Here is a 13,271-nt window from a genome sequence, read left to right on the forward strand (position 1 = left end):
ATTTTTCATCACAATGATCCATGCCCTCGTCATCACAAGGCTCTGTGAAATTTGTCACCACAATTCTCCATGATCTTTTCATCCCAATGCTCTCTGAGCCTTGTCATAACAACGCTCCATGCCTTTGTCAGCACAATGCTCCATGACCCTTGTTATCACAATGCTCCATGCGCTTGTCAGAACAATGCTCCATGACCCATGTCATCACAGTGTGCCATGCACTTGTCATCACAATGCTCCCCAAACTTGTCATCACAATGCTCCATAAACATTGTCATCACAAAGCTCGATGCATTTCGAATCAAAAGGCTCTCTCACCACTGATATCTCAATTTTCCATCACTAGTCATCACAATACTCCCTCACCCCTGTCATCACAATGTTACACGGCCTTGTCATCACAAGGCTCCATGACCATAGTAATCACAATGCTCCATACCCCTTTTCATCTCAATTCTCCATGAACCCTGTCATCACAACGAACCATGCCCATCATCATAATGCTTCATGCTATTCTCATCACAATGAAATCAAAATGCTCCATGACCTCTGTCATCACAATGCTCTCAACCCTTGTGATCACAATGCTCCATAACACTTGTCATCACAACGCCCCATGAGGCTCGTCATCACAATTATCCATGAACTTCTCATCACAATGTGCCATGACATTTGTCATCACAATGCTCAATACACTTGTCATCACAATGCTCCCTGACACTTGTCATCAGTATGCTCCTTGAACCCTGTCATGACAAGGCTCCATGCCTTTTTCATGATAATGATCCATGACTTTTTCATCACAATGCTCCAAGACCCCTGTAATCACAATGCTCCATGCCCTGGTCATCACAAAGCTCCATGACGAATGTCATCAGAATGCTCCTTAGACATTTCTCACAATGCTCCATGCCCTTTTCATCACAAAGCTCCAAGACCCCTGTAATCAAAATGCACCATGCCGCTTTTCATCAGAATGCTCCATGAGACTTCTCATCACAAGGCTCCATGGTCTTCTCATCACAATGCTCCAGGACCTTGTCATCACAATGCTCCATGACCCCTTTCATCAGAATACTCCATGAACATTTTCAGCTCAATGCTCCCTGATCTTCTCATCACAATGCTCCATGACCCCTGTCATCACTATGCTCCATGCTCCTTGATATCAAAATGATCCATGACCTCTGTCATCACAGTGCTCCAAACCCTTGTGATCACATTGTTCCATAACACTTGTCATCACAACGCTCCATTATGCCTGTCATCACAATACTCCATGCCCTTGTCATCACAATGCTCCATGACCTTTGTCATCACAATGCTCAATACACTTGTCATCACAATGCTCCCTGACCCTTGTCGTCAGAATGCTTCTCGAACCCTGTCATGAAGAGGCTGTATGCCTTTTTCATCACAATGCTCCATGCCCTTTTCATCACAATGCTCCACGCCATTGTCATCACAATACTCCACAAGCTTGTCATCAGAATGCTCCATGACACTTGTCATCACAATTCTCCATGACCCCTGTCATCACAATGCTCCAGGACCCTTGTCATTACAGTTCTCCATGACGCTCGTCATCAGAATTTTCCATGGTCTTCTCATCACAATGCTCCACTGTCTTGCCATCACAATGCTCCATGACACTTCAAATCACAATGTTACATACTCTTGTAATCACATTCTCCATGAACTTGTCATCGCAATGCTCCATGAACCCTGTCATAGCAAGCTCCATGTGCTTTTCATCACAGTGCTTCACGAACTTGTCATCAAAATTCTCAAAAGCCCTTGTCATCACAATGCTCCATGCCCTTTTCATCACAGTGCTCCATGACCATTGTCATCACAGTGCTCCAAGCCCTTGTCATCACAATGCTCCATTACCTTTGTCGTCACAATCCTCCATGACAGTTGGCATCACAATTCTTCATGCCATTGTCATCACAATGGAACATGACATATGCCATCACAATGAACCCTGACACCTGTCTTCACAATACTCCATGACCTTGTCATCACAATGTTCCATGCCCTTGTCATCAAAATGTGCCATGCCCACTGTCATCACAATAATCCATGTAACTACTCAGACCAGTGTTCCATGCCCGTGTCATCAAAATGCTCCATGCCCCTGTCATCACAATGCCCCATGCACCTGTGATCACAATGATCCATGACACATGTCATCAGAATGCTCCATTAGACTTGTCATCACAAGGATCCATGGTCTTCTCATCACACTGCTGAGGACCTTGTCATCAAAATGCTCCATTCCCTTGTCATCACAATGCTCCTTGACCACTGTAATCACAATATTCCATGAACATTTTCAGGCCAATGCTCCATGACCGTCTCATCACAATGCTCCATTACCCTTGTCATCATAATGCTCCATGACGCTTGTCATCACAATGTCCCAAGACCTTGTCATCAAAATGCTCCGTTATCTTTGTCATCACAATCCTCCATGACACTTGGTATCACAATGCTCCATTCCATTGTCATCACAATGGACAATGACATATGTCATCACAATGATCCCTGACACCTGTCTTCACAGTACTCCATGACCTTGTCATCACAATATTCCATGCCCTTGTCATCACAATGTGCCATGCCCACTGTCATCACAATAATCCATGTAACTTGTCAGACCAATGTTCCATGCCCCTGTCATCAAAATGCTCCATGCCCCTGTCATCACAATGCTCAATGCCCCTGTCATCACAAAGATCCATGACACATGTCATCAGAATGCTCCATGGCCTTCTCATCACAGTGCTCCGTGACACCTGTCATCACAATGCTACATGCCCCTTTTCATTACAGTGATCCATGACGCTCTTCATCATAATTATCCATTGTCTTTTCATCACAATGCTCCACGGTCTTGCCATCACAATTCTCCATGCCCTGTTCATCACAGTGCTCCATGTCACAAGTCATTACAATTCTGCACGTCCTTGTCATCACAATTCTTCGTGACACTTCTCATCACAATGTTATATGATCTTGTCATCACAATTCTCCATGCACTTGTCATCGCAATGCTCTATGACCACTGTCATGGCAAGCTCCACGCGCCTGTCATCACTATGCTTCACGACGTTGTCATCAAAATTCTCAATGGCCCTTGTCATCACAATTCTCCATGCCCTTGTCATCACAATTCTCCATGACCCTTGTCATCACAATGTTCCAAGCCCTTGTCATCACAATGCTCCATGATGCTTCTCATCACAATGTCCCAAGCCCTTGTCATTAAAATGCTCCATTACCATTGTCATCACAATCCTCCATGACACTTGGTATCACAATGCTCCATACCATTGTCATCACAATGGACAATGACATGTCATCACAGTGCTCTCTGACAACTGTCTTCACAATACTCCATGACCTTGTCATCACAATGCTCCATGCCCTTGTCATAACAATGGTCCAAGACAACTGTAATCACAATGCTCCATGCCCCTTTTCATCTCAATGTTCCATGAACCGTGTCATCACAATGCACCATGCCCATCATCATACTTCATGCTATTGTCATCAAAATGAAATCAATATGCTCCATGACCTCTGTCATCACAATGCTCCAAACACTTGTGATCACAATGTTCCATAACACTTGCCATCACAACGCCCAATGATGCTCATCATCACAGTTATCCTTAGGCTTCTATTCACAGTACTCCATTACCTTTGTCATCACAATGCTCAATACACTTGTCATCACAATGCTCCCTGACACTTGTTATCAGTATGCTCCTTGAACACTGTCATGACAAGGCTCCATGCATTTTTCAACACAAGGATCCATGCCCTTTTCCTCACAATGCTCCAAGACCCCTGGAATAACAATGCTCCATGCCATTGTCATCACAAAGCTTCATGACACATGTCTTCAGAATGCTCCATGGCCTTCTCATCACCATGCTCCATGCCCTTTTCATCACAATGCTCCATTCCCATGTCATCAAAATACCCCATGACCCCTGTCATCACAATACTCCATGAACATTTTCAGCCCAATGCTCCATGAACTTCTCATCACAATGCCCCATGAAACTGTCATCACAAAGCTCCATGACCCCTCTCATCACAATGCTCCGTGACTCCAGTCATCACAATGCTTCATGACCTTTGTCATCTCAATTGTCCATGCCATTGTCACACAAGGCTCTGTGACCTTTGTCACCACAATGCTCCATGCCCTTGTCATCACAGTGTGCCAAGACCCTTGTCATCACGATGCTCTAAACCCTTGTCATCAAAATGCTCCATTATGTTTGTCATCACAATCCTCCATGACACTTGGCATCACAATGCTCCATGCAATTGTCATCGCAATGGACCATGACATATTTCATCAAAATGCTCCCTGACACCTGTCTTCTCAATACTCCCTGACCTTTCATCACAATGCTCCATGCCCTTGTCATCACAATGTGTCATGCCCACTGTCATCACAATAATCTATGAAACTTGTCAGACCAAAGTTCCATGCCACTGCCATCAAAATGCACCATGCCTTTGTCATCACAATGCTCCATAACCCCTGTCATAACAATGCTCCATGATCCCTGCCATCACAATGTTCCACGGCGTTGTCATCCAAGGCTCCATGACCCTTGTCATAACAATGCTCCAAGACCCCTGTAATCACAATGCTCCATGCCCGTGTCATCACAAAGATTTATGACGCATGTCATCAGAATGCTCCATGGCCTTCTCATCACAATGCTCCATGCCCTTGTCATCACAATGCTCCAAGACCCCTGTAATCACAGTGCTCCATGCCCATTTTTATCTCAATGCTCCATGAACCCTGTCATCACAATGCACCATGCACATCATCATAATGTTTCATGCTATTGCCATCACAATGAAATCAAAATGCTCTATGACATCTGTCATCAGAATGCTAAAAACCCTTGTGATCACAATGTTCCATAATACTTGTCATCACAATGCCCCATGACGCTCGTCATCACAAATATGAATGGTTTAATCACCACAATGCTCCCTGACACTTGTCATCAGTATGCTCCATGAACCCTGTCATGAAAAGGCTCCATGCCTTTTTCATCACAATTATCCTTTCCCTTTTCATCACAATGCTGCAAGACCCCTGTAGTCACAATGCTCCCTGTCCTTGTCATCACAAAGCTCCATGACACATGTCATCTGAATGCTCCATGGCCTTCTCATCACAATGCTCCATGCCCTTGGCATCACAATGCTCCAAGTACACTGTCATCACAATGCTCCGTGACTACAGTCATCACAGTGCTTCATGACATTTGTCATCACAATGTTCCATGACCTCATCACACAAGGCTTTGTGACCTTTGTCACCACAATGCTCCATGAACTATTCATCACAGTGCTCTGTGAACCTTGTCATCACAAAGTTCCATGCCATTGTCAACACAATGTTCCATGACCGTTGTCAGCACAATGCTCGATGCGCGTGTAAGCACAATGCTCCATAACCCATGTCATCACAATGCTCCCTGCACTTCTCATCACAATGCACCACGCACTTGTTATCAAAATGCTCCATGACCTTTGTCATAACAAAGTTCCATGACACTTGGCATCACAATGCTACATTCCATTGTCATCACAATGCTCCATGAACACTCTCATCACATTGCTCCATGCACTTGTCATCACAAATCTCCATGAGGCTTGTCATCACAACGCTCGATGCCCTTCTCATCACAATGCTACATGTCCTTGTCATTACAATGCTGCATGATCTATGTATCACCGTGTTCCGTGCCCTTGTCATAACAATGCTCCATGACCCCTGCCATCACAAAGTTCCACGGCCTTGTCATCACAAGCCTCCATGAACCTTGTCATCACAATGCTCCAAGACCCCTCTAATCAAATGCTCCATGCCCTTGTCATCACAAAGCTCCATGACGCAAGTCATCAGAATGCTCCATGGCCTTCTCATCACAATGCTCCATGCCCTTGTCATCACAATGATCCAAGACCACTGTAATCACAGTGCTCCATGCCCCTTTTCATCTCAATGCTCCATGAACCCTGTCATCACTATGCACCATGCCCATCACCATAATATTTCATTCTATTGTCTTCACAATGAAATCAAAATGCTCAATGACTTCTGTCATCACAATGGTCCAAATCCTTCTGATCACAATGTTCCATAACTCTTGTCATCACAATGCCCCATGAGGCTGGTCATCACAATTATCCATGGTCTTCTCATCACAATGCTCCTTGATCTTTGTCATCACAATGCTCAATACACTTATCATCACAATGCTCCCTGACACTTCTCATCAGTATGCTCCTTGAACCCTGTCATGACAAGGCTCCATGCAATTTTCATTACAGTGATCCATGCCCTTTTCATCACGATGCTCCAAGACTCCTGTAATCACAATGCTCCATGTCCTTGTCATCACAGAGCTCCATGACGCATGTCATCAGAATGCTCCATGGCCTTCGCATCACAATGCTCCATGCCCTTGTCATCACAATGCTACAAAACCCCTGTAATCACAGTGCTCCATTCACCTTTTCATCAGAATGCTCCATGACACTTGTCATCACAAGGCTCCATGGTCCTCTCATCACAATGCTCCAGGATCTTGTCATCACAGTGCTCCATTCCCTTGTCACCACAATGCTCCATGACCCCTGTCATCACAATACTACATGTACATTTTCTGCGCAATGCTCAATGACCGTCTCATTACAATGTTCCATGACCCATGTCTTCACAATGCTCCATGACCACAGTCATCAAAATGCTCCATGACCCCTGTCATCACAATGGTCCATGCCCTCGTCATCAAAAGGCTCTGTGACATTTGTCACCACAATTCTCCATGAAATTTTCATCACAATGTTCTCTTACTCATGTCATAACTATGCTCCATGACTTTGTCAGCACAATGCTCCATGACACTTGTCATCACAATGGTCCATGTGCTTGTCCGCAAAATGCCCCTTGACCTGTGTCATCACAATGTGACATGTGCTTGTCATCACAATGCTCCACAACCTTGTCATCACAGTTCTCGATAAACCTTGTTGTCACAATGGTCCATGCACTTCCCATCAAAATTCTCTCCCATCACTGATATCATAATGTTCCATCACTTGTCATCACAATACTCCCTCACCCCTGTCATCACAATGTTCCATGACCCCTGTCATCACAATGCTCCATGACCCTTTTCATCACAATGCTCCCTGACCCCTGACATCACAATGTTCCATAACCCCTGTCATCAAAATGTCCCATGACACTTTTCATCAAATTGCTCCATGACCCTTTCATCACAATGCTCACTGCCCTTCTCATCACAGTACACCACGCCCTTGTCATCAAAACCCTCCATGACCTTTGTCATCACAAAGCTCCGTGACCCTTGGCATCACAATGCTCCATGCCATTGTCATCAAAATGCTCCATGAACCCTCTCATCACACTGTTACATGTCCTTGTCATCACAGGCTCCATGATGCTTTTCATCACAATGCTCGATGCTCTTCTTAACACAAAGCTCCAAGGCTTGTCATTACAATCCTCCATGACCCATGTATCACAGTGTTCCGTGCCCTTGTCATCACAATGCTCCATGCCCCCTCTCATCACAATAATCCATGAAAATTTTCAGACCAATGCTCCATGCCCTTGTCATGAAAATGCTCCATTAACCCTGTTATAAAAATGCTCCATAAAAACTGCCATTACAATGTTCCACGGCCTTCTCATCACAAGGCTCCGTAACCCTTTTCATCACAATGCTCCAAGACACCTGTAATCACAGTGCTCCATGCCTTTGTCAACACAAAGCTCCATGACGCATGTCATCAAAATGCGCCTTCGCCTTCTCATCACAATGCTCCATGACCTGGTCATCGCAATGCTCCAAGACACCTGTAATCACAATGCTCCATGCCCCTTTTCATCTCAATGCTCCATGAACCCTGTCATCACAGTGCACCATGCCCATCATCATAATGCTTCATGCTATTGTCATCAAAATGAAATCAAAATGCTCCATGACCTCTGACATCACAATGCTCTAAACCCTTGTGATCACAATGTTACATAACACTTGTCATCACAACGCCCCATGACGCTCATCATCACAATTATCAATGGTATTTTATTCACAATACTCCATGACCTTTGTCATCACAATGCTCAATAAACTTGTCATCACAATGCTCCCTGACAATGGTCGTCAATATGCTCCTTGAAACCTGTCATGACAAGGCTCCATGCATTTTTCATCACAATAATCCTTGCACTTTTCATCACAATCCTCCAAGACCCCTGTAATCACAGTGCTCCAGGCCCTTGTCATCACAATGCTTAATGAAGCATGTCTTCAAAATGCTCCATTGCCTTCTCATCAACATGCTCCATGCCCTTTTCATCACAATGCTCCATTCCCTTGTCATCAAAATGCTCCATGACCCGTGTCATCACAATACTCCATGAATATTTACAGCCCAATGCTCCATGAACTTCTCTTTACAGTGCCCCATGTACACAGTCATCACTATGCTCCATGAGCACTGTCATCACAACGATCCATGACCCCTGACAACACAATGATTCTGGACACTTGTCATCAAAATGCTCCATGACACTTGTCATCACAATGATCCATTTCCTTGTCATCACAATGCTCCATAACCCTTGTCATCACAAGCCTCCAAGCCCTTGTCATCACAATGCTCCATTATATTTGTCATCACATTTCTCCATGACACTTGGCATCACAGTGCTCCATGCCATTGTCATCACAATGGATCATGACATATGTCACCACAATGCTCCCTGACACCTGTCTTCACAAAAATCTATGACCTTGTCATAACAATGCTTCATGCCCTTTTTATCACAATGCGCCATGCCCACTGTCATCACAATAATCCAAGAAATTTATCAGAACAATGCCCCATGAACCCTGTCATCCCAATGCTCCATGACCCCTGTAATCAGAATGCTCCATGACACTTTTCATCACAGAGCTCCATGACCCTTGTCATCACAATGCTCCATAACCCCTGCCATCACAATACTCCATGAATATTTTCAGCCCAATGCTCCATGACCTTCTCATCACAATGCTCCAAGATCCCTTTAATCACAATGCTCCTTGCCCCTTTTCATCACAATGCTCCATGAACCCTGTCATCACAATGATCCATGCCCATAATCATAATGCTTCATGCTATTTTCATCACAATGAAATCAAAATGCTCCATGACCTCTGTTATCACAATGTTCGAAACCCTTGTGATCACAATGTTCCATAACAGTTGTCATCACAACGTCCCATTACGCTCGTCATCACAATTATCAATGGTCTTCTCATCACAATGCTCCATGACATTTGTCATCACAATGCTCAATACACTTGTCATCACAATGCTCCATGAGCTTGTCAGCACACTGCTCCATGACCAATGTCATCACAAGGTGCCATGCGGTTGTCAACACAATGCTTAATATCTTTGTCATCACAATGCACCATAAAACTTGTCATCAAAATACTCCATGCACTTCTCAAGAAAATGTTCTCTCACCACTGATATTACAATGTTCCATCACTAATCATCACAATACTCCCTCACCACTTTCATCACAATGTTCCATGACCCCAGTCATCACAATGCTACATGCCCTTATCGTCACAATGTACCACTCCCTTGTCATCAAAATGCTACATGACCTTTGTCATCACAAAGCTCCCTGACCCTTGGCATCACAATGCTCCATGCAATTGTCATCACAATGCTCAATGAAATCTCTCATCACAATGCTCCATGCCCTTGTAATCACATTGCTTCAAAACCCCTGTAATCTCAAAGCTCCATGCACTTTTTCATCAGAATGCTCCATGCCCTTGTCATCACAATGCTCCATGACCCATGTATCTAAGTGTACCTTGCCCTTGTCATCATAATGCTCCATGCACACTCTCATCACAATAATCCATGAAACTTTTCAGACCAATGCTCTATGCCCTTGTCATCAAAATGCTCCATTACTCCTCTCATAACAATGCTCCATGAGCCCTGCCATCACAAGGTTCCACGGCCTTGTCATCACAAGACTCCATGACACCTGTCATCACAATGCTCCAAGACCCTGTAATCACAATGTTCCATGCCCTTGTCATCACAAAGCTCCATGACGCATGTCATCAGAATGCTTCATGGCCTTCTCATTCACAATGCACCATGCCCTTGTCATCACAATGATCCATGACCCCTGTCATCACAATGCTCCATGACCACAGTCATCACAACGATCCATCATCCCTGACAACACAATGATCCGGGACCCTTGTCATCAAAATGGTCCATGACCCTTGTCATCACAATGATCCATGTCCTTGTTATCACAATGCTCCATGACCCCTGTAATCACAATGTTCAGTGACGCTTGTCATCACAGTGCTCCATAACCCTTGTCATCAAAATGTTCCATGCATTTGTCAGCAAAATGCTTCATGAACTTGTCATCACAATGCTCCATTCCCATTGTCATCAAAATCCTCGATGAAACTTGGGTTCACATTGCTTGATGCCCTTGCCATCCCAATGCTACAAGACACCTGTAATCACAATGCTCCATGCCCCTTTTCATCTCAATGCTCCTTGAACCCTCTCATCACAATGCACCATGCCCATCATCATAATGCTTCATGCTATTGTCATCACAATGAAATCAAAATGCTCCATGACCTCTGTCATCACAATGCTCCAAACCCTTGTGATCACAATGTTCCATAACACTTCTCATCACAATGCCCCGTAACGCTCGTCATCACAATTATCCATGGTCTTCTCATCACAATGCTCCATGACCTTCGTCATCACAATGCTCAATACACTTGTCATCACAATGCTCCCTGACTCTTTCCATAAGTATGCTCCTTGAACCCTGTCATGACAAGGCTCCATGCCTTTTTCATCACAATGATCCAGAGCCTTTTCATCATAATGCTCCAAGACCCCTGTAATCACAATGCTCTTTGCCCTGGTCATCACAAAGCTCCATGACGCATGTCATCAGAATGCTCCTTGGCCTACTCTCACAATTCTCCATGCCCTTGTAATCACAATGCTCCAAGACCCATGTAATCACAATGCTCGATGCCCCTTTTCATCAGAATGCTCCATGAGACTTGTCATCACAAGGCTCCATGGTCTTCTCATCACAATGATCCATGAAGCCTCTCATCACATTGCTCCATGCCCTTGTCATAACAAAGGTCCATGATGCTTGTTACAATGCTCGATGCCCTTCTCATCACAATGCTCCATGCCCTTGTCATTACAATCCTCAATGACCCATGTATCACAGTGTTCCGTGCCCTTGTCATCACAATGCTCCATCACACTTCTCATCAAAATGTTACATGCTCTTGTCATCACAATTCTCCTTTCATCTGTCATCGCAATGCCCCATGACACCTGTCATAGCAAGCTCCATGCCTTTGTCATCAAAATGCTTCATACCTTGTCATCAAAATTCCCAATGTCCGTTGTCATCACAATGCTCCATGCCCCTGTCATCACAATGCTCCATGACAATTCTCATCACAATGCTCCAAGCCCATGTCATCACAATGCTCCATTACCTTTGTCATCACAATCCTCCATGACACTTGGCATCACAATGCTCCATGCCATTGTCATCTCAATGCACCGTGACATATGTCATCACAACGCTCCCTGTCACCTGTCTTCACAATAATCCATGACTTTGTAATCACAATGCTCCATGCCCTTGTCATCACAATGCGCCATGCCCACTGTCATCACAATAATCCATGAAACTTGTTAGACAAATTTTCCATGCCACTGTCATCACAATGCTCCATGTCCTTGTCATCACAAAGCTCCATGATGCATGTCATCAGAATGCTCCATTGCTTTCTCATCACAATGCTCCATGCCCTTGTCATCACAATGCTCCAAGACCACTTTAATCACAATGCTCCATGCCCCTTTTCATCTCAATGCTCCATGAACCCTGTCATCACAATGCACCATGCCCATCATCATAATGGTTCTTGCTATTGTCATCACAATGAAATGAAAATGCTCCATGACCTCTGTCATTACAATGCTCCAAACCATTGTTATCACAATGTTCCATAACACTTGTCATCACAACGCCCCATGACGCTCGTCATCACAATTTTACAGGGGTTTCTCATCACAATGCTCCATGACCTTTGTCATCACAATGCTCAATACACTTGTCATCACAATGCTCCCTGACACTTGTCGTCAGTATGCTCCTTGAACCCTGTCATGACAACGCTCCATGCCTTTTCCATCACAATGATTCATGCCCTTTTCATCACAATGCTCCAAGACCCCTGTAATCACAATGCTCCATGCCCTTGTCATCACAAAGCTCCATGATGCATGTCATCAGAACGCTCTATGGTCTTCTCATCCAAATGCTCAATGCCCTTGTCATCCCAATTCTCCAAGACCCTTGTAATCACAATGCTCCATGAGACTTGTCATCACAAGACCCCATGGTCTTCTCATCACAGTGGTCCAGGACCTTGTCATCACAGTGCTCCATGACCCCTGTCTTCACAATACTCCATGAACATTTTCAGCCCAAAGATCCATGACCTTCTCATCTCACTTCTCCATGACCCTTGTCATCACAATGCTCCATGACCTCTGTCATCACAACCCTCCATGACCCCTGACAACACAGGGATCCGGGACTCTTGTCATCAAAATGCTCCAGAACCCTTGTCATCACAATGATCCATGCCCTTTTCATCCCAATGCTCCATGATCCATGTAATCACAATGCTCCGTGACGATTGTCATCACAGTGCTCCGTGACCCTTGTCATCAAAATGCTCCATGCCTTTGTCAGCACAATGCTACATGGCCTTGTCATCACAATCCTCCATTACCCCTGGGATCACATTGCAACATGCTCTTGTCATCTCTGTCTTTATTTTCTGGATTTTACAGATTTTCGGATGTCCCTTTTTACCGGTGGGAAGTGACAATTCTTTATAGTGTGGATTTGTATTGCGGGGTTGCTTGATTGGCCAGAAAGGGCGTATGCCTTTTCTCCTGAATATATTCAGCAGAAAATGCATACGCCCTTTTTGGCCATGTTCATCATTGTCGAAGTTGTTACGCTTTTCCTGTGCTTTAAAGGCGATTCCAGTTTAACTCTTGAAATATGTTTTCTGCAAATC

Source organism: Hyperoodon ampullatus, assembly GCF_949752795.1.
Source record: "Hyperoodon ampullatus genome assembly, chromosome: X".
NCBI classification, from domain to species: Eukaryota; Metazoa; Chordata; class Mammalia; order Artiodactyla; family Ziphiidae; genus Hyperoodon; species Hyperoodon ampullatus.